Raw genomic sequence first — 22,731 nt, 5'->3', positions numbered from 1 at the left:
TGCCTGGTGGCAAACCTACCTGGCATGTGTGTGTGAATGTTGATTTTTCTTTTCTAAGCTTCCAATGTGTTTGAAGTCAAGCTTGTGCTAAATATAACCAAAAGTGTACGGTCTTCCATTTTGAAATGATGCTCCACTACACCATATGATCATTTTTGTTGTTGTCGCCCATGCTCTAACTGAGCATTGTGAGCTTTCCCGGTCTTTGTGATTAAAATATACCTAATCAAGGACAACCTAGCTGTCCCAGATCGCTCTGTATACAATATTGCACTACATGTTACCTGAATCGACTCTGGGACCTTCTGAATCAAATGTAATTGTATTACGAGAGAATCTTCAAACGTATTCTCTAGAAACATGTTTCTTGTTGCCTTTTCCTCATTGGTGCATATCGTAAGAACTTCATATTTCTGTAGTAATGTGTGAAAATCTTTGTCTAAAGTCCTGCATTTTCCATGTCAATGGACCCCCCTCCCCCCACAGCTCCCCATTCTTAGAAGGTGAATATATGCTGGATTTACTACTGAACTTTACTGAGTTCTTATACTTATGATCTGTATTCTTGCTGCTAACCTGGCCAAAGTTATTTCATGTATTTTGCCAAACAATTTTCTGCATGAAGCCGTGACACCGTGACCGGTGTCTGTCATTCTAATTGAGAATGTCACAGTCCTGGTTCATTGCTTAGTCTCACAAAAGGTAGTGATTGGTTCAATAGGGGAGAACCAAAGTCTGTACAAGACCTAATCCGCTCCCGGTCCTTGCAGTTGGGGCACACAGGGTAAGTCAAAGTGATACAGATTTGCTTGCCGCCAAATCTAGTAGCAGAGCTGATGGTTCAGATTGGATCCGATTCGCATTAATTGAACCGATTTGCCTATAGAACTGACTACAGTTCCTACATGGTTCAGACAGTTATGCCCCGAAATTCCAATTGACCCTCGTCCAACCCGATCCTGCTTCCTGAGGATGAGGTAGCGGTAACATGAAGAAGGACAATGTGTCAACAGGGACTTATGCACATGCAATAGATGAATGTGAAGTGAACCTTAAGGCAGTGTATGTTCGGACTTGTAGTAGGAGCATTGTGGGGGAATGCAGTGGACAGACGTTGAATCAGAAAAAGTAGAGCTGTTGTACCGATAAGAGCAGGCACTTGAAGCGTTTGAACGATGTAAACCATATACCAGACATACCCATATACTACACTGTCGTGTGTCCATCAGATGTCTACGTCCTGAGGAGACCCTATGAATAGTTTGGGATCAAAACTTCAACAATCCCCCCAATTGGTTGTCATTTACGATTAGGGAATAAAGGCATGGTTGATTCAGTAAACCTACCCTTTTCCCTCTATTTTCTTTGGATTAACATCTAACAACCATTGGATTTTGTACAGTGTCTTGTATATTATATGTTGTAAATAGGATCACTATGTGAGCTCTGCATCGTCACACTTTAGTCACTTGTATCAGTATGCATTATATTATACTTCACATGGATTGATTTAATACAGTTGTGTCAGACACTCAGAATTGTTTTCTAATATAATTTAGTTGGAACAGAACTGCATTATCAATTTGGTTTGAATTCCTCTTATGTCCAGGTGAGGTTTCCCTATGCAAATGAGTCCCAGGTGACCTTTTGTTTGGAGAATATGTTCTTCTCTGCAGCAGCAAATCTTCTTCAGTGATCCTTCATCAAAAGTGTATCCGGCCTTGTTGAACTGTCGTCGACTACAGATTCCAGCTTCTTCCCACTGGAGATTTGTGACTAAGTCCCTGCGTGGAAATCTTCACTGCAACTTCGTCCAACAGCTCCCCATGATGACGTCTCATCCTTGGACACCGCCTATAGCCTTTCCACACTGAACTTTCTGCTGAAATTTCGTACAAGGCAAGCGCCAACCGGGCCCAATCCACTGTTTGTATCTGACTATCGCTTTATCGTGGTTGGCCACATTTTTTTACTTTGACATGGTCTAGTGCGACTTGGTGTCCTTGATTGGCGCTTTCATCTTTTAGGCACTAGTTTTTACCTTAAACTTTAAAAAGTCATATCTTTGGTTCTACTAATTGGATTTTTGTTGTTTTGATGTCAAATAACGTATTACAATATACTAAATTTCTGTAAATTGATGTGGGATTTTTCTTGTGTTGTGTTATTTGTGTTGTTTTTTCACTTTATTATTGTTGAGTAATGCCACATTACTTTAACTATAAATCACCTTTTCTCCATGCACTGGTTATACCTTTGCATATTATATGCCTTTTGGCATGAGAAATGACAGCATTCATAGCAACAATTATGACATCCTAAATAGCATAGCAATAGAACACAGTGCATGGTGGAGTGGCAAGTTATAGATAATGTTAATGTAGTGTGGCGAGTGAGATGACAAGACTTAGTACTGAGATGTATGACATATTAAATTGAAGCTAGTGTGTAAACTATATTTAAAAAATGTTTTTGGGGTATTTCTCGGACTACAATAGCACGTACAGCATACAAAGGTACAATTACGGTTACATTCTCATCGGGTTTCCATCCCAACCACACCAGGTGCCGTATCCTAGTGCATACCTAGCGACTTGATGCAGTAACAAGTATCTCATACTAGGATCACAGCAATAAACAATTGCAAAAACATGTAACTATTTGTTTTTCCTTAACATTGATAATGCACGGCTGTGCTACAACAAAGAACTTGCAGTTGTGCCACCCACCTAGGTGTCTGAACATAGTGATCATGTGTCTGGTGAGTTCATACAAGTATATTAACAGGAGAATCAAGTTTGGCTATAGAGGAGGGCCTCTTCAGGTTCAATCACTATCTGCCTGGGCCCTCTCTCCAGGAGGCCATCCAATATTGTGATCCTCCATATTTTGTCTCTAGGTAGGCCCCCATGCTGCCCCATCCTCACCCACCCAATTCCAGGTCCTTCCATAGCGGTTCTCCCTTCAGTTCTCTTCACAGCTCACTGTGGCCTCACCTCTCCACCCACCGAGGGTGGTGTTTCCCTTTCTGGCAAAGCCGCATTCAATGCCTCACCCCGCAACGCCCCTCCCTCTTCAGTTATGTCCTGTATCATGTGCTCCCACACTTGACTATGGGCCTCCAAGCGTTCATCCTTGGGGACTTCTTTCATTCGTCTCAGTTCTGCCCTAGACCACTATTCGAGGGTCTTGGACCATGCCCAAATCGTGGGCCCAGTGGTAGAGCGCTACCTGATGGCGACCCTGCGTTTAACAAGTAAGAGACCCAGTTGAGAAAGACCCAGTAAACAGTGTTTAATTATAGCCTCAAGTGGCGTGTGAAGAGAAAAAGTAACAAATTATGGATAGAATGCTTAACAATGCAAAGATTTACCCACAGTCACAAAGATCTGGGTTTAAACCATCCTTCTTTTGCTCACTACACCACCCCAGTTTGGACCCAGCCATATTCAAATCAGTCTTGACCCTGTTCCTCATGGGAACAGTCCAGCTTGAACTGCCAAGCCAGATATGGGTGACGTGTGTCAGGTGATCAAGGACATCCCACCAATAGTGGGAAAGCTTGTCTCAGCCCCATAGCATGTGTGTGAAGCCCGCTTTGTTCCCTTTGCAGCACAGACACTCATTTGTGCAGGTAGGGTACATTGTACTGATTTGCGTGGAGGCCAGGCATGCCTGATGGAGAACATAAAAGTGAGCCAGCTTGAACCATGCATTACAAGATACTTCTTTCATCAAATGCAGGCCCTGTTCCACTCAGCATCTGCAAGGGGTTCCGGCAGCTCTCCCTCCCAACCCTCCAGGGCACGATACATGGCACGCAGATGATCTTCCCTTAAGGGTATATGTGAGAAACCAGCCATCTGGAGGAGCCAAGCTCCAACAGCATGCCCACCTTGCTATATACGGTCAGTGTAGAGGGGAATCCTCCTACAATCCTCTCGCAACCCTGATCAGTGCCGCAAACTGCAAGAACTGTCCCAGCCCACCTCAAACATTTCCTGCACCCCTTCAAATGTGAGGCAAACGTCTGCCGGGTATAGGTCCCCCAGCATCTCTCATCCCCTCCTCTCTGCAATGTGTACAAACATCTTGGAAGGAATATGATTTTACCTAAGGTAATCCTGACAGCCACAGTGTTTGCCAGAACATCACAGAGGCTTGAAGCCTATCTAGTTCCCTTCCCATATTTAGGGAGTATTGTCTGTCTACTTCATGTGCAATTTGAATCCCGAGGTATCTGAACACCTCTAGCTCCCAACGCACCCCAATCTGCGGTAGTGCCTAGGAGGGTAACCCCACCAGCTCTGCAAGTGGGAACCCCAGTGATTTCCCCTGATTCACTCGAAGACCAGAAGCCCCACTGGACCCCTGCAGCTCCTGCATAAGTAGTGGCACCAAAACCTCTTGTTGCTTTAAGTGCATCAGGACATCATCTGCATACAAAGAAATCAGGTGGTCTCTTGCTCCCACCAGTATGGCCAAGCCCCCAATTCATTCTGTATGCGGATTGTGAGTGGCTCCACCGCCAGGGCAAACAGCAGCGCGGAGAGCGGGCAGCCCTGCCTAGTTCTCTGTTCTATAGGCTAAGCCTCTGAGATATAGCCGCTTCATCCTACCATTGCTGAAGGGTCCATATACAGCAAGAATACCCATATCAGAAACCCTGGACCAAATGCCATTCACCGTAAAACCGCCTGGAGGAAGTCCCAGTCCAGGGTATTGAAAGCACTTTCTATATTCAGGGATCTCAGCGCTCCTTCCAGGGGTGAGCCCGTCACTGAGTGCACAATATGAGTTAGCTTGCTGTAAGTTCATGAAAGTGCTGCGCTGTGGAATAAATCTGCACTGTTCGTCATGGATCAAACTGGGGATCACTGCTCATAGGCTTCTAGCCATTGCTTTTGCTAGCACCTTGGCATTAGTGGTAATCATGGACATGGGTGGTGGGTGCCCCTGTGCTCTGTGTTACACTCCAGTTTGGGCAGCATGATGATAAGGGCATGGTCCCCAGCCATCGGGCTTCCTGGAACACCTCCAAAAGTCACCCAGCAGCAGACCCGAGTAGGTCTGATAGTACTCGGGAGGTAGGCCGTCAATGCCAGGTGACTTACATTGAGGCATACCCCTAACATCCTCATGCAGTACCTCCCCTGTGACATCCACATCTAAGGCCGCCGCCTTTTCTACAGTTAGAGTCAGGAGTCGCACGCTAGCCAAAAAGTTTTACCCCACCGCATCCGCCTGATTATCCTGCCGCTTATAGAGTGCCAACAGGTGGTGCTGCAGCTCACAGTTTATTCCTGCGTTCATATGTACCATGCCTCCTCAATGGCCAGTCAAGGCCATTATTACAGGTGGAGGCCGTTCACGCCGCAAAAGGCAGGCTAAGAGCCTGCCCCGCTTGTCCCCCTCTCGATGCAGGCACTGCCTGTTTTCCTTTCTAGTGAATATATCCAGGATGTCCCAGATTTCCCCTACGGTGCACCTCACCCCCTGTGTTTCCTCATCAACAGAGGGATTGCCTGAATTGTTACTTTGCAGGTTGGCTAGTCTCTTCTCTTGTTCCCTAATTTTCCTCTGCAACATGCGTTTGACTCTGTATGTGTTTGTGAGACATTCCCCACCTAGGAAGACTTTGAGTGCATCCCATTTGAGTGCTCTTGTGAAGACTGTCCCTAGGCTGTCCTGTTTTCAGTTTCTATTTTTGGTAAATTCTGGTGGTTTTTTTTCAGTGTTTTCAATATCTTAAAAAACAGTTTTTATCAGTGGTTACACATTTTCACGCCACTAAAAACAACAGAAAAAGTGTTTTTAAGGTGTTTATGGAACGTTTTGCTTTTATCATTGCTTGCTTTTTGCACTGAAAGAACATGGTATATAGACAGTGTACGTATAGTGTATATGAGGTCCAAAGAGATTTTAGCAGATTAATCTTATTGTAGTACACCATACAATACTTCTTCAGTGAGTCTTTGGTCATGTGCGCTCGTGCTTTCCTTCCCAAGTAAACTTCTGTGAAAAGGCCCTCTCAGCATTCATAGCCTCTTGGGATAATAGCAGTCAGCTAAGAGACACAGTTGGGATGACTCTTTCTTTGATGCCACATAAAGCACGAATTGATAAATATTTGCGTTTTCGTTCCTGGGCATAAGAAAACAGTGCACCAGAATGGACTAAAAAGTCAATAGCATCCCTCATTAACTCTGAAGATTGTAAAGATGCTTTCAGCATACCATCTAAAAAGTGGCAAGGATCTCCTACAGGGAATCACTTCAGCTTGGGTATCAATTTTGACAGGTCATCACACAATCCCAGATGGTTGGTGATATATATACTTGTCACTATACCTTGCATTTAATGTTTAAAGCCTGAGGTGTTGGCAATTCACCTACTAAAAATACTGACCCACTAGAAACTATGGTCTGATGTATTAAGGGTTTTTACCCATTCTCTGTGGGTAAATGTGATGACACATATTAGGAAAGATTTTAACTAGTCATTTTACCTATCAGTGAAAGAATCAAATGCAGCCAAAATATCAAATGTAATTTTGATATGTCCTGATTCTCTACAGTTTATACAATACTTAAACTAAACCTAAAACGTGAAATTAAACCCTGCATCTTTAGACCAAAGGCCATAAAACTGAAAAAAGTAAAAGGAAGAAGAAACAATATCTAGTGGCATCCCTACAGAACAAAACTCAAGCAGAATACTGTTAGCCAGTCTTTCTTACTGCTAGCTTGTATAACAAAGTTACATTTTATTGACCCCTTCAGTAAATACAAAATGACTATTTCACTTTCTTTTTCCTTTCTTTGAATGGCATTTAGTTTGTGGTTGTGCAGGTGTTTTTTCAGTGTTTATATGTTTTCACCGGTGAGGGCTATTTTTCTTTCAGTGGGGTTTTATCAGTTATTATAGGTTTAAACCTAAAACCCCACAGCCTAACTGTCCCCCAGTCGTCAGTGAAGTAACCGTTGATTAACTCCCTAAAGTCTGCGTCTCTCAGACATTCTGGCTGGAGTCACCAGGTAGGTACAGCCGGACACGAGCCCAGGTGTATGCGAGGAGTGCAGGTGAAGGGACCGATAGAAATCTGACAAGGTGTTCTAGCTTCTGTTGGCCATCTCCAGAGTCACCAGTATCGTATCCAGTCTGTTATACATTTGATGTACCGCAGCATAATATGTAAACTCGTGTTTTGTAGGATGGAGACTATGCCAAATGTCCATGGAGTGTACCTGCCCCATGACTTCTGACAATGCTTCTGAAATAGCAGACTTGGCCAGAGCTCTTGGGGGACTATGATCAAGCCAACTGTCCAAAATGCAGTTAAAATCTCCTGCCCAAATCAAAGGAATTCCTAGTTATGAAGAGGACACTGAGCCTGAGGAAATACTCCCTGGCATCCTGGATAGGGGTGTAGACATTTATCAAGTAGATTTCCCTGCCATATAGGAGTTCTTACAGTAATACAAGCCGTCCTGCCACATCAGCCTTGGTCTCTCTATGCTGAAAGGGGACACCCAGAGCCACCCATATGGACACACCACTTGCGTATGTCGAGTAAGTGGAGTATTTTAGTTGACCTTCTACTTTTTAAACTTAGCAACTTCTTCAACTTTCATGTTGGTTTCCTGCATCATTGCTATGAACACCCCATAACGTCGCAGATATGTGTGTACACGGTATTGCTTGGTGTTGTCATACAGTTCCCTATATTATAAAGAACAGGGGTCCTTAGAGAACTGGCGCCTACAAACACAACTGCATTTCCTTTTTTTGGTGTATATGCAAATAATTCAAACTGTTATTGCCGGAAATCGTGAACATGTGTTATAAATTTATTAATTATGCTGGCATTCTGTTACTGTATGTCCAGAGTGAGTTGTACGTATCGGCATGCATTTCCCCGTCCTTCACTCGGTTAAAAATTATTGCACTTTCAGTTCGCCTTAATGTTTTCAGTATCACAGCCCTTTCTATGGGTCTTGTTCCCATCCCAAAATGGCCGACAGCCCTTGCCGTACGCCGATTGGTTCACATCCCCCACGTGACTCCTCTGCTCACTACATCGCGCCCTGCCTTGCAGTTTACGCCGCGCAGATTCCCCGTGCCAGCAAGAACCCCCATTGAGGACTTGCACGCTGTATTACCAGGTGAGACCATCCCGGCTCTCTGTTTATCTCTATTTCATATGGCTAAAGAGATAACCGGCACTCACGCCGCCCGCTTGTTTGTTCATTTTATTCCTCCAGACCCGGATACCGAGAGCAACTTACTTCGGGTAAGCCGTATTCCCCTGCAACCGTCACCTTTAACGCTATCTCTTTATCGTTACCCTAATTATAATTTCGTCCCCCCAATTCACAGATCCTAATTTTCCGAGGGCAATCTCAAAGGTAGGATTTGTTCTTACAGACCTGTAATTTTGGCAGCAGTCCGAGTCATTTCACCGATTCCTTTTTCCCCCCAATTAGATCTATTACGGTTTTTTTGCCCTGGAGCAACACAAATGTAACAAATATAAGAAGTTGTCTCGAATTGAGTGTTACACAATTGGTAAGCCACTTGTCCTTGAGCCCACACCCCACTCCCTTACAGTGTTACATCTCAGTGTTTGCACTTGCCGGCACTCCTGTTTTTTGCCGATTCACTACCCGCACGATTATTTATCACTATTGCACCCCGGCCCATACTAGCCAGAGTCACCTCTAATCACTGTTGATACGCTGCGCCACTAGCCTTGCTCCTCCCGTTGTTTACACTGCCTGCACTTAGCATGTACTACACCCCGTTGCCGTCAGCACTTTGGCATGGTATGAGTCATGCAATTTATGCACGCAGTTTTAACAATGTTTTAATGACATGTCTTTATCTTTTTTTGTCTCCCTTCTCTTCCTATGGTATCGCATATTTATATTTCCACTAGTGCTATCTTTACAAATGTGTATTTTTAAGGCAATTACCCTCTGTCCTGAGGATGAACCTTTATTAATTGTGGTTCCAAACGCCGTCGACACCATTACACTAAATGCATAAATTGTTTCATACTTTTCCTTGCATATGTGTATGTTACAGATTGTCTCGTTTATGATTTACCCTAATCAGATGTCCTGTTATTGCCTGCTATTTTTTCATGTTGTATGTTTTCTTAGTGTGTTAGTCGGACACCGGATGGTGTCCCGCTTCTATCACACTCAGTGTTCTATTGTTGCATACTTATTCTTGTATCAGGGTAATAAACTGTCCGGCTGGACATTCCCCCCAAAAATATAGTTCCATTTGGTCTATATTCATTTCCTTTTATAGTTTCTTTCTCTAAGGACCCCTGTTCTTTATAATATAGTACCTACCCATGGTCTTTAGCTTATTGCGCCTTGGGTTCCCTTGTCTTGTTCAAATAATACAGTTCCCTGGCGTTCCTGGAGATGAGTTTCACTTGCCCTGCCTTGTGTCCAGGTAACCCAGTCACCTCAGCCCCCTCCCACTAGGGGCAGGGATCCCCTGTATCCCCCTCTTGCCAACACCATGCATGCCCACCCGTGATACCTTCCCATTCAGATTCAGTCATGATGCTTTGGGCACACTGACGCTCATAACTTAACTTAGTCTCTCCCAAATCCCACTCCCCCCCTCGGTAAACACCTAAATATAATAATTACAGATGTCTCCCCATTCTAATGTAAGATAGGTACCCCAACCCTTCACTCAACTATTTTGCTTTATGGCATAACCCCAGGCCACACGAGTTGTCTGCGAAGGTCTAAAGGAAAGTACAAAAGCGGGTTGAGCCTGACACCCCTACCCCGATGCTCTCTCATGAGGTCATACCAAGGTGGGGAGGGGCCGACCACCTCAGCAATTCCTGTAGCATCCCCTGCACTAAGTCAAGGAAAGTTAGGGGGTCACCCAATACTCTACTCAATTCCCCCAAACATCTTCCGCACATCTTACCAGATGAAGGTTTTCGGCATCTCTGCCAGCAATGTCTCAGGATACAGTTGAATGCATGGGCACTTCCCTCCCCCTCCTCTGGCCAACTAGCATCCCCACCCACTACCTTGTATGATTTTCAGGTTCAAGACCCTCAAAAGGCTTAGATCAATGATGAGGCAGCTGACTCTGACATGCTGGACGTCTCCCGCAGCAAAACCAAGGGTGAAGTCTGACTGCACCTCGATGCGCTGTGCATCTCCACTGTGTTTCATTCCCCAACTCCGTCTCTCGGAAAAACCACTGGGTCTATCTCTAGGCCCTGGTCCGCATGTGTCAACTCTTGGGATCCAGTTAGGTCGGGTTCCTCCTGTAAGTGCAGCCAATCCAAGGCCTCCTCTGGGGATCCAGAGAAGTGAGTGTGGCCCTCTTCCACAATCTTTAGCTTGGCTGGACATAGGAGCATGTAGCATCAGTTGATTGACCCCAACTTCTGTTTGACAGCCTAGAAGGATTTCCTTTGGCCTGAACCTTGCGGGTTTACACTGGGAAAATACGTATTGTGCTCTCCTAAAATCTAAGGACTCCATTCTTCCTGGCCCATTGTAGGATGTTGTCTCGGTCCCTAAAGTTGAGAGCCTTAACAATAATGGCCCTTGGTGGGCCCCAGGCAGGGGCACTGAACTAGTGTCCAATCAACTATTTCTTTCACAAAGAAATCTGACAGGATCCTTGTCCCCAACAGGCCATGGAGCCAGCGTTCATGGAATAATTCAGTGGATTGTCCATCGGCTCACTCCGGGAACCCGCAGTTGCATCGTCCAGATCTCCCCTGTGCATCTTCTAGGCATTCATCACAGCGGGCAGCACACTCCGAGAGAGCACTCACCATGTCAGATCTTTCACTTCTTGTGTGAGCACCAGGACCTTATCTTTAATTCAAAGTAAACTTTACTCGGCCAAAGGCTATCAAAGCATACATAAAATAAAAAGACACAGGTTAAACATTTTGTGTTTTACAGAATCATAGACAATACCAAATCTTGAAATGACAATTCTGGGATACAATATTTAAAAGAGTCAAGTCATATAGACTAAAAAAGACCTTATCTTTAAGTCTCCCATGAGCATTCCGAACAACCAGAAGGTCTGCACGCATCAAGTTCACTTCTATTGTAACCACAAAAATTTTCTTTTCCAGGATCTCTTTTAAGCCCTCAATTGCTGCCAGTATTTACAAGTGGGATGGTTCCTCTCCTGGTGGCGGGAACACATTCTCCCAGCCTTCCGAGCTGCCGCAAACTGGTCCATGTGCAGCTGCTGTGGCTCTTGGACAGTCTTTCCGTGTAACGTGTTAGGCGCGCTGGCACTCGGTCCCCCCGGGGGTGAGTTGTCCCTCACGGGCGTCAGGGTCTAACGCCGTCTCAGGCACGCAGCTACACAGTCAGAAAGAAGGCCGGCCCACAGTTCCCAGCTGTGCCCCTCCCTCCCAGGGTGCTGAGAGGGTCTCGCAAATACAGGGGGTATTTCAGGGGGTCTGTTTCAAGAGCTTCAGTCACCCCTGCATCCAGGATCAGCTCTATGCATGAGTAGTTCGCTCCCACAGCTGTCCCTCCATGGCCGATGTCTCCCCAGGAACAGACCGGCCCCCCATCTCCCTATAATATGCCAGTCCCCCGCTGCAGAGGTAAGAGGGAGAGGGCCTCCATCAGTTCCCTTCAGTGAGGTCCACACCACTCTCGGCTGTCCAGGTGCTCCCCCCGGGGCCCTTGCAATCAATCACAGGGGCTTCTGGCTCCGGATCGCAGCCGGTCCCTTAGGCCCAATCCACAAATAAGTACCACTTTGCCCAAGGGCTGCCTCCCAGTCTGGTGGTGTCCCCCTGCAACCCACAGTCCTCTATGTGGGTCTTCCCCCAAATGCCTGCAGATTTTCTCACCTCCTCTCAGACCTGATACAATGCTTTCCAACTTTGGGGAACCCCACCACTTCTGCAGTGCTTCGTGGCCCCCACCACTCAATTCACAGTCTTGGGGGCAAAGGAGGAGGTGGAGGGAAGGCTGCAACCTCCGAAGGTCCGTTGCTGGGTGCCAGTCCTTAAGCCATGGCTTGAGCTGCAGGAGCCAACCACATGTTCTTATCCTCCATTGACACAGAGCCTGGAAGTGCCGTCGTCCCACCGTCATGCAAGCAGGGCTTTCCCCTGCCACAAGAGCCACCACACTGTTTCCCTGTGAGCCCGCACTTTCTAGGTAGTCTCTCCCACAAGGGATTACTACCGTGGCCTGCCTGTTGAGTTGTCACTTTCAGAACAAACAAAGCCAATAAGTAAAGTAAACAAAATCCAAGTAGGTTAAAGGCTTTATTCTTCAAATTGAAATCAGCATAACACAGGAGCATAGCCGAACCAAAGAAAGTCCAACTGCTGAATGCCTGATTCAGCAGTTGGAGAATCTCACAAGACAGGCACCACGAGCGATGCACCTTTGAAGGGAAACATTCCTTCAAGATGCACCCGCTGCGGAACTTAGAATGAAAAGCATCAATACAATGAACATAGAAGATATACTCAATAAAGATTAACATATGAAAACAGTACACTTCATCATCTCCCTTTCTTTACAAAAGAGAAACATTTATATATATTTTTTAAAGCACAGTAAAACAAAATGAAGACAAATAATAATCTCTATATCTTGCAGGGAAAGAACAATTTCGAGCAACTCTATTTGAAACTGAAACTGAGGGTGAAGGAGAAACTGGGGTTGATTGTGAAATAGAAATGGGTGAGGTGCAATGAGAAGAATTAACTGAGGGTGTTTGGGAGAGTTGTGTAGAAGGTGAAATGTTGTCAGAAGGAGAACCTAGAGGAAAATAAGAAGATGAAAATTATCAGTAGAATGTTTTTACAAGAAAATTCTGTTATCTTGTTCAGGAGAAAGTTAGAAAGTTTAACTATAGCTCTCTTGTTCCATCATCCTCCTTTTTTCTAAGAAAAGAGTACCTTTAGAAATCTTGAGTATTTGAGTAGGCAAAGAGAATTTAGATACACCTTTATTGACTCTGGTTGGGTATTTGATCATAATCCAATCACCAATTTGAAAAGTGTGTAAAACAGGTTTGAACCAGAATCAAAATGTTTTTGTTGAATTTCTTGTTGTGTGAGAACATTTGTCTTAATAAACTTTTTGTCAAAGCAAGCCAAACATGAGTCATTATTTTGACCCATGAAGGACAAATGTTCCCATTGGGATTCCTTTCCTAGAGAAACCTGAAAGGTGAGATACCAGTAGTTGAATGTGGGGTAACAAGATATGACCATATTTTCTTTCTTAAAAAATCTTCAACATCTATATTACATAGCCCCTGGACCCCTGCCCGGCCAAATTTCTGGCTAAAATGGCGGAAGCTATAAACCCTTTGGCGAATCCACTCCTGAATCTCTCGCTGAGCCAGGGATTGGTTCCGCAGGCCTGGAAGCAGGCAATGGTCATTCCCTTGCTGAAGAAGCCTGGTCTTGATCCCGAGGCTCCGGTCAATTATAGACCCATTTCTCTTTTGCCAGCTTTCATGAAAATTTTGGAGAAGCACATACACACGGTGCTCTCCAATTTCCTGGAAACGCACGAGATTTTGCACGCCACTCAATCAGGCTTCCGTCCGAACCTCAGTACAGAGACCGCGCTCCTGGAGGTGTCAGAAGCCATTAAAGGGGTACTGGACTCCGGGGGAAAAGCCATGCTGGTCATGTTGGACTTGTCGGCGGCCTTTGACACCGTTCCCCATGAGGGCCTTCTCGCTAGACTCTATGAGATTGGCCTTAGGGGAACGGTGCTCAGCTGGTTTTCATCTTTCCTAGCTGGCCGCCGACAAACGGTCTGGGCCCCCCCAGACTCCGCCGTGATGCCGCCATTGGGAGTCGGGGTCCCGCAGGGCTCTATATTGAGCCCGACCCTCTTTAACATGTTTATGACCCCTTTGGCGGTATTGGCGGAGTCGTTCGGGGCCCAGATCGTATCCTATGCCGACGACACCCAGCTCCTCTTCTCCTGTAAGAGGGGAGGAGATTTTAACGGAGAGAGTATCCGGGACTGCCTTGAGGCTGTCTTTAGATGGTTTCATCTAAGCGGCCTTAAGTGCAACTCAGATAAGTCTGAGGTACTCTTCTTTGGGTGTGCGTCGGACCCTGACTGGCAAGCCTGGTGGCCCATTAACATGTTTCCCCCATCCTGTCCATCTCAAGTAGTTAAGAACCTGGGTGTAAAGATGGACAAGGGTCTGACGTTGAGATCCCAGATCCTTGGGGTGACGGGCAGATGTTGTGGCCTCCTCAAGATGTTGAGGAGGTTTCTGCCTCTCTTGTCTGAAGAACATAGGAAGCTGACCGTGCAGGCTCTGATTGGCTCCAGGTTGGATTATGCTAATGTTCTCTACCTGGGCCTGCCAGAGTATCTGTTGCAGCGGCTCCAGGTTGCGCAGAATGCGGCCGCGAGGGCCATTTATGGCCTAAATAGGCGAGCCAGTGCTGCCGGTCTCCTGCAGACCTTACATTGGCTGCCTATCCGCAAACGGATCGCCTTTAAGGCATTAACCTTGGCCTACAAAGCCCTTCATGCTGTGGGAGCTAAGTATCTCCAAAGGAGACTCGCCTTTTACCACCCGGCCCGCTCTCTCAGGTCAGAATCTCTGTTCTTGGCGACGGTGCCGCGCGTAAAGAGAGCTCGCACTGGAGGTCGCTCCTTTGGACTGCTGGCGCCACAGCTGTGGAACACCCTGCCGTTGACACTCCGTGGAGCCACTAGTTTACTTGCCTTTAGGAAGGGCCTAAAAACTTGGTTGTTCTCCCTTTAGGTTGCTTCCTTTTTTTCTTTTCTGTTACGCCCTTACTCTGTTTTTATTACTGTGTTGTGTTATTTTGCGGTAGGTCTCATTATTAAAGCGCCGGGACACTATTTTTGAGTAGCCGTGCGCTATATAAAAATAAATATAACATAACATAACATAACATAACATAACATAACATAACATAACATAACATAACATGAAATTGCAGTTTGTATTCCCTCTTTGATGAATCTATTCATCCTCTCAATGAGACCATTAGATGACGGAGAATATAGAGCAACTCTTAAATGTTTGATATCATGTAATTAAAAAAATTGTTGCATTGAAGTAGAGCAAAAATGTGAGGCATTATCAGAGGCAATTTCTTTGGCTGACCCTTCAGATAGAAAAACTCTGTGTAAAAAATTAATAACTGAGAGTGAATTAGGACTTACACAAAACCCCAAATCAACCCATTTAGAGTAGTAATCAATAAGTGTGATAATGTAGCATTCATTATGTGGCATAACATCAAATGGACCTGCAAAATCAATCGCTATTTTACACCAAGCTTCCTCAGGTAAAGGAACACTGTGTAAAGGAAGTTGAATGGTCTTCCAGTGTTTGTCTGAAGCTAAACAAGTATTACAGTTGTTAATCCATTGTGTGATGTCTTTATCAAGGGCAGGCCACCAAAAGTACTCTTTTAATTTCCTAGACGTGGCACCAACCCCTAAATGACCCTGATGTGCTGCATTAAAAAGTTTTATGCGAAGAGAGGTTGGAGGCACACATTGATCGCCATGAAAGATAACATCATTTAAAATTGACAAATCATCTGAGACTTGAGCAAATGATTTCAGTGGAGCAGGATGAGAACGTTCTTTCGGCCAACCTGAGATAATCATGTTTTTAACAGCCATGAGAGTTGAATCATCAGAATAAGCTCTGACCCAATCTGATTGTGAAATTGCAAAAGGAGAAAGAACTAGATCCTCTATGGAAGCAACAACACACTCTATGTCATCAAATTTCTTCTCTATTGAATCGTCTTTTAAAGCTAATCTAGAAAAAGCATCAGCTCTTGAATTATTGCCTCCAGAGATGTGTTGTATAGTAAAATTATACTTGTGTAACCTTGAAAGAATTCTAACCAGCCTAGCTGAAGCTTTGCCAGTTCCGTTTCCATTAAGAAGATGCAAAAGTGGCTTATGATCACTGAGAAGTATAAAATGTGAACCCCAAATAAACGTCTTAAACTTTTCAACTGCCCATGAGCAGGCAAAGGCTTCTCTTTCAATGGTGCTGTAATTAGTCTCAGCACCACTGAGAGATCTTGACGCAAAACCAATTGTATGTTCTTTGGCACCATTCCACTGACAAAGTACTGCACCTAACCCATTCTGGCTTGCATCAACAGAAATTGTACATTTTAAACCAGGAGTGAAAGAGGATAGAGCAGGTGCTTCTGTTATAACTTTTTTAACAAGATTAAATGCCAGTTTAGAGTCTGTGGTCCACAAACACTTAGCATTCTTTTTTAAAAGTGTACCTAAAGGCTGAACTATTTGTGAGTAACTTTGAATGAACCTAGAGTAGTATTCTGCTAAACCTAAAAAAGATTTTAAAGAATCTTTGTCAATTGGAATGGGAAAATGTGATATAGCTTGGGTGAGGGAATACATTGGTTTGATTTCATCAGCAGATATCGAATGTCCAAGGTAATCTACTTCTTTTGCAAAAAATGTGCATTTGTTTTTACCTAAAGTTACTCCAACATCTTTGAAACAAGATAAAACTGTCTTTAAGTAGCGAACATGTTCCTCTTTGTCCTTTGAATAGATAAGCACATCGTCCTGATATGCTTGGATGCAAAAAACTTTATGAAGTAGGGTATCCATAAACTTCTGGATGACACTGTCCGCTGAAGCCAGGCCAAATGGAAGTCTTAGATATTTAAATGCCCCAAAAGGAGTTATAAATGTGGTAAGATCTGAGGACTGAGCGGGTGGTATCTGGTGATATGCACTTCTGAGATCAAGAAGACTCCCTTGGCTGCCGCCGCCAGAGCGCCCCACGCTGATCGTTCCCTCCCCCTCTGACGGGCAGGTCACGAGGGCGGGGACGGGTGTGGCTACCATCTCGGGCTGCTCTGTGGTTGGCGGGGCAGCTCCTCTGTCCCTCCCCCCCTGGCAACTTCCTCCAGCCGGGCGAGTCCTGCTTCAGCTCTCTGTAACTGACCAGATCTCCCGAGGCTCTGCCGGGAGCAACAACGCTGCCTAGGCGTGGCGCAACTTCGTTTTTAAACTGCTTCAAGACTGTATTTTAAATACCTGCTTTCACTTGTTCAGGGGCCACGCTCTGGATATCGCGCACCCCTTGTCGCCACCTGACTCCCTTGGCTGCCACCGCCAGAGCGCCCCACGCTGATCATTCCCTCCCCCTCTGACGGGCAGGTCACGAGGGCGGGGACGGGCGTGGCTACCATCTCGGGCTGCTCTGTGGTTGGCGGGGCAGCTCCTCTGTCCCTCCCCCCCTGGCAACTTCCTCCAGCCGGGCGAGTCCTGCTTCAGCTCTCTGTAACTGACCAGATCTCCCGAGGCTCTGCCGGGAGCAACAACGCTGCCTAGGCGTGGCGCAACTTCGTTTTTAAACTGCTTCAAGACTGTATTTTAAATACCTGCTTTCACTTGTTCAGGGGCCGCGCTCTGGATATCGCGCACCCCTTGTCGCCACCTGACTCCCTTGGCTGCCGCCGCCAGAGCGCCCCACGCTGATCGTTCCCTCCCCCTCTGACGGGCAGGTCACGAGGGCGGGGACGGGCGTGGCTACCATCTCGGGCTGCTCTGTGGTTGGCGGGGCAGCTCCTCTGTCCCTCCACCCCTGCCACGCCCCTACTACTTCCGGTGGCCTACTTTATGGCACTGTTATCCCGGTCGCGCAGCGGACGAGCGCAGAGGGCGCGACGAAGGCGCGGCGAAGTTAAGCCCGTCTGCGCCCGTCCGCGACAGGCCGGGACCTGGGGCCACACACCCTGTCCCTTTAGTGGCATACACATCCTCACAACTACTCTCCTGTACTGCTGATGTGCCCCTATCTTACTCTCTCACGCAGTACCTCACTTCATTAGGTATTTATGTCCCCTATTTAGGCTGTGCTACCCCTCCGCAGCCTACTCTTTTCCTGCCCTCCCAGGACATTGGGCTTTCTCCCACTACAACTGTACCATCACACATTGCCTCTGCCTGCCTTCTCAACACCCGCTCGGCAGGCAAACATCAATTTCAACTTTTCAACCTTCTCACCTCTGACTCCCCTGATATTCTGTTTTTAACAGAAACATGGTTCTCTGAGGCTTCTCTCCCTGACCTCCTGGCCATCCTCCCCGATACTTATTACGCCATCCGGGCTGACCGCCCTGACGGCAGGATCGGGGGGGGGGTGTTGCCATGATTGTTCGGACTAGTCTCCATTTCCAGCTCCTCTCCCAACCTTCTATAGCTGGGGTGGATTTTTTGGTTGCCCGTTCCACTAATCTTCCTGCACCTCTCACAGTCGTCCTTGTTTATCGTCCTCCCCTGAGTATGCCTCTGTTTGTGGCCTCCCTACAAGAACTCCTTGCTACCCTTGTAGTTATCAACTCTTCGGTGTTACTGCTGGGCGACTTCAATTACTGGCCTGGTGACCCCAGGGAGGACCTGGCATCTAAGGACTTCACGGCCACCCTCTTGTGCCTTAACCTCAAATCTCATATATCTGCTCCTACTCATAATTTTAGCCACATCTTGGACCAACTCTGGTCATCCCAGGACATTGTTTCCCCCCCCAGCATCCTCCCTTGCACTTGGTCTGATCACTCCCTTATATTCTTCACTATCAACCTTGGTTCCCCTCACAAATCCCCCCGCCCTAAGAACGTTTTTGCACGTAGCTGGAATCATGCAGACCTGCTCTCTCTCTCCCATTCCCTTGTTTCCTCCTCACCCGACCTTAGTGACATTCCCCTTGACTCTCAGGCCGCTGCAGTTAGTAATTGGTTATCCTCTGCCTGCGATCAAGTTGCCCCTCTCAAGTTAGTCAGGTCCATTCGTCCACATGAGGCCCAGAGATGGTTCAACTCTGAGCTTAAGGTCCTCAAGCTGGAACTTAGACGCTCTGAGCGCCTTTGGCGCCGCAGCTACTGCCCCGATCTTAAGGCCAAATACAAATCTCTTCTTAATGAGTACAAGAGAGCCATCCTTGTGGCCAAGACCAAGTACTTTTCCGAGCAGGTAGTTTTATCTGCCAATAAATCTAAAGAGATTTTCTCCTTGGTCAACAACTTGGCCACCTCTGATCGCGCTTGTCCTAACTTTATTCCTTCCCAAACCCTCTGCTCCTCATTAAACGACTTCTTTATCGAGAAGATCGTTAAAATTAAATCTAACATTTCTATTACTCCTTTTACCCCACTTCATCTTGCTCCCTCTGTGTCCAAATCTTTCTTTTCCTCTTTCCCGCCTCTTTCTTTGGATTCTTTCCTTGCTCTGCTCACTAAAATTAAGTCTGGCTCTCCTACTGATTGTGCCCCCGCTCGCATTCTAAAAACTCTTTTTAGGTTTCGTAACCTGGCGAGGGGCGAAGCCACTCCCAGATCGAAATCTGTTGTTTCTAATAGTGAGGTTAGGACAGCCTCTGTTTCCAATTGGCTAGCTCCATAAATGGAGGCTAGCCATTGGGATGCAGAGGCTGTCAATCGCGTTTTCTCTCGAAAACGCGATTCGGGGGCGTTTCTGGTGCTTTTTTAAGCCCCGCCCCTTTGTCCCGGGCCGCGCTGCCATTGGCTGCCGGCCCGGGACACCCCCGTGACGTCATTCCAGGGCCGCGCTGTGATTGGCTGCCGGCCGGGACACCCCCGTGACGTCAGCCAATCACAGCGCGGCCCGGGACCTGACTTGTTTTCCAGTGTCTTGGTTTTAACTAAGCTGTTGGGTTCAGCACGAGCGCTTTTTGAGCCGTTAAACCGTCGGAGGCTATGTTGTTGCTGTTGTGCCCGGGTTGTTTTTTCTTCAGCTGAGGGGGGTGTATTTAGAAGCACAGGAGAGGAAGACTTGAGATGGCGGATTCTTTGTCAGATGGAAAACGCCCGCCCTGCGAGGTGTCTCGGGCGGCATGGGAAGACTCTCCCGTCGCACTCAACTCCCCTGCCTTTGGATTTCGAGCGCTCAAAAGATTAGGGCAAATTTACCCTCCTTCGTCCGATAAACAAATGCTGAGTCGACGAATAAAGCGACGCAAAAACGTTTTTTATTTTATTTGTTTTACTAATCTTCATGTTTTTATTTAGTTAGTGTAGAACACTTGTTTGCTTCTCGGACTTTAATTGGCTGCAACGCAGAACATTCAGAGACGCGCACAAGAGGCTATATAAAGCCCCCTCTGACGCATGATAGTCTTTTTCCTCGCTGTGGCTCGCGAGGTAAGATGGGTTTGGAAGGCTGAGCGTAGTCGGTGCCGTCCAGGTTTATTTGGTCATAGTTTCAGATGTATTCTTGGTTCCCTCTGTGAAGTGAATTTTCAGCAGTTACATTCTCTCGCACCTTAATGTCTGTAAGCACGCGTGTTTGCCTGCACCACAGCTCTTAAGCCGCCTCGTTATCTGGCCCGTTAGCTGGTACGTGCAGTAAATCCGGTTACTGCATGTGTCGCAGTTTTAGGTGTTCATGAATATCGGCATAGAAAGAAACCTTACCTATAAAGGCATTTTGGAATTAGAGTACCTTATTTTTACTTGCGTATACGATTTTGGTATTACAAACACCCTCACGTGCGTCCTAAAAGTCGTCCTTGAGTGGTATATATCGCACCCAATAAATTCCGGTTTGGCGAAGTCTGATTTTTCAGATGCGATGGATAGCTCCCCGTTTACGGAGCTCCTAACTGCGTTTAGCAGCCCGTAAGTCTTTAATCGGTGTTTTTTTATGTGGGTTCCTAGTGGCAGAAAGACGCCCTGCAATTGAGCGACTGGCCCAGCAAGGCTGAGGATAGTCCGTTCTTATATATTTTTTAATCCAAATTCGCGCTTTTTAAAGTGTATTATGTGGTATTTAAAATTGTAAAACTTTTTTAATTGTAATGTTCGCGGAAACGTGGGTGCGTACGTATCCTTATATATGTGCGATGATTATTTAACTGTTACACGTGGCATGCCCATTAGTGTTGCCACACCGGATGAGAATACGTAATTGTTAATTTTGCAGTACCTGAACATGAAGTCGATTATCGCCACCCGAAAGGCGGTATCTGTTAAACTGTTACTATATTTTCAATGTAAATTCTGTCGGTTGTATGTCAATACCCATATTATAAAAAGTGAACGTAGGAAAAAAAGTTTATATTTCGGGTGCGGCATTTATTCTTTCTAGTCTTGCTGTGTTGATGCTGTTATACGTTGTCATTCTGCGGTTGTCAAATACATACATTTCTGCACTGTTCGTAACCTGCTATCATTTTACTGGGCAGTTGGGTTCCATTCCAGTGCTAGATTAAACCCAAATATAACGTGACATGCAGTACTTGTTTGTCCATTTAATTTGGAACATTAATATTTTTGCAAGTGTTTCTAGGATTTGTAGATTTCTATAAGAACAATTGTTTCGATCTTTATTACGTTGCTATGGAAAGAGTAGTGTTTAGTAAATACTACCTAGGTTTTTATCAATGTAAATGTGGTAACTGTGCAAATTGCATTTTGAGTAAATACTTTAAATTCAACATGTTTTAAGCTTTGTGTTAATGCATTTTTCGTGCATGTTAGGATTCTAGTTACAGGTTTACAAAACTTTGGCCAAGCGGTCGCAGCTCTAAACGGCCGAGCTATTGTATTCTCCAGTACTTAAGATCCATGTACTGCAGACCCCGCGTTGCTACTGCTGCGAGCAGTGTATAAGGAGCGTTATAATGAGTACATATAGTGTGGTGAACATAGTCTCATCACGTCAGGTGTGGACAGATTCCACTAATCTAATGCAAAATAATCCTTACAAATACACTCAAGATTAGGCCAAAAATTCGTATTAAGGAAAGACTATTAACAAGATAGCCAATGATAAAGCCTTAAGTGAATAAAAAGGTGTAGGTCTGATACAATGCTTCCTGCAGGTAACAGTCGCAGCTATCCGTAGCGAAGCTGTAAAAAGCTGATTTTTTTTTATGGCTCCCTCAGCCATTTGTTTCATTTGCCCTAAGTCAGTGCAGTAATTGCAATATGCTTACTATGCTCCTATCACACACTGGTTTTCTAATGTTCACAGATTAAAAATATTAAAGGTAGTAGTGTCATTTGTTGGTTTGGACCCCATTGTATATCTGAAGTAATGCGTGTTCCCCCGGTCACCATAGCGTAAGGGTAGGGGAGAACGAAGGGTGTAGCCATTGCCAATTCCGCTTCAGCACAGTGCTAGCAGACACCAGGGCCAGCAATTTTTCGCTGTCCTGCGGCCTCATTAATGTGAGGTCGCTTAGCTGTCATAAGCATGATATATATGACCTTCTCAGTGATAGACACCCTGATCTGTTGTTTATCACTGAAACGTGGCTTGATGCCAACTCTGATCCTGATATAATTCAGGCCTTACCAGATGACTATCAGATGGTGCGCCTGGACAGGCCAGCAGGCAGAGGAGGCGGAATTGCGATCGCTTTCAAACAGCAATGGGCCTGCAAACTAGAACTAGTCAATCTGGCAGGATGTGAGGCGGGTGTTTTCACCATAACAATCGACGGAAGCATGACTATAAAGGGCCTGCTAGTTTATCGCTCACCGGGACCTATGTCCAGATTTAAAGGCAATCTCTTAGAGTGGGTCACAGAAACAGCGATAAGGAGGGACAAGTTTTTGTTGTTGGGAGACTTAAATATACACCTGCAAGACTTATTAGACAGAGGAGCGGTGGAGTTCCGGGAAGAACTTCACACCCTACAGCT

The 22,731-nt window shown here is 45.8% G+C and overlaps 1 non-coding gene across 1 annotated transcript; it reads left to right on the top strand.

Annotated features, from left to right (window-relative positions):
- Nucleotides 1–21,229: 21,229 nt before the first annotated feature.
- LOC144825869 (small nucleolar RNA SNORA54) lies at nt 21,230–21,349 on the top strand. The gene has a single exon (XR_013609637.1). It is a non-coding gene; the product is annotated as a small nucleolar RNA SNORA54 (small nucleolar RNA).
- Nucleotides 21,350–22,731: the final 1,382 nt, after the last annotated feature.

This window comes from Lissotriton helveticus, chromosome 3_1 (assembly GCF_964261635.1).
Source record: "Lissotriton helveticus chromosome 3_1, aLisHel1.1, whole genome shotgun sequence".
Taxonomy (NCBI): Eukaryota; Metazoa; Chordata; class Amphibia; order Caudata; family Salamandridae; genus Lissotriton; species Lissotriton helveticus.
This window is presented reverse-complemented; position numbering and strand designations above follow the sequence as displayed.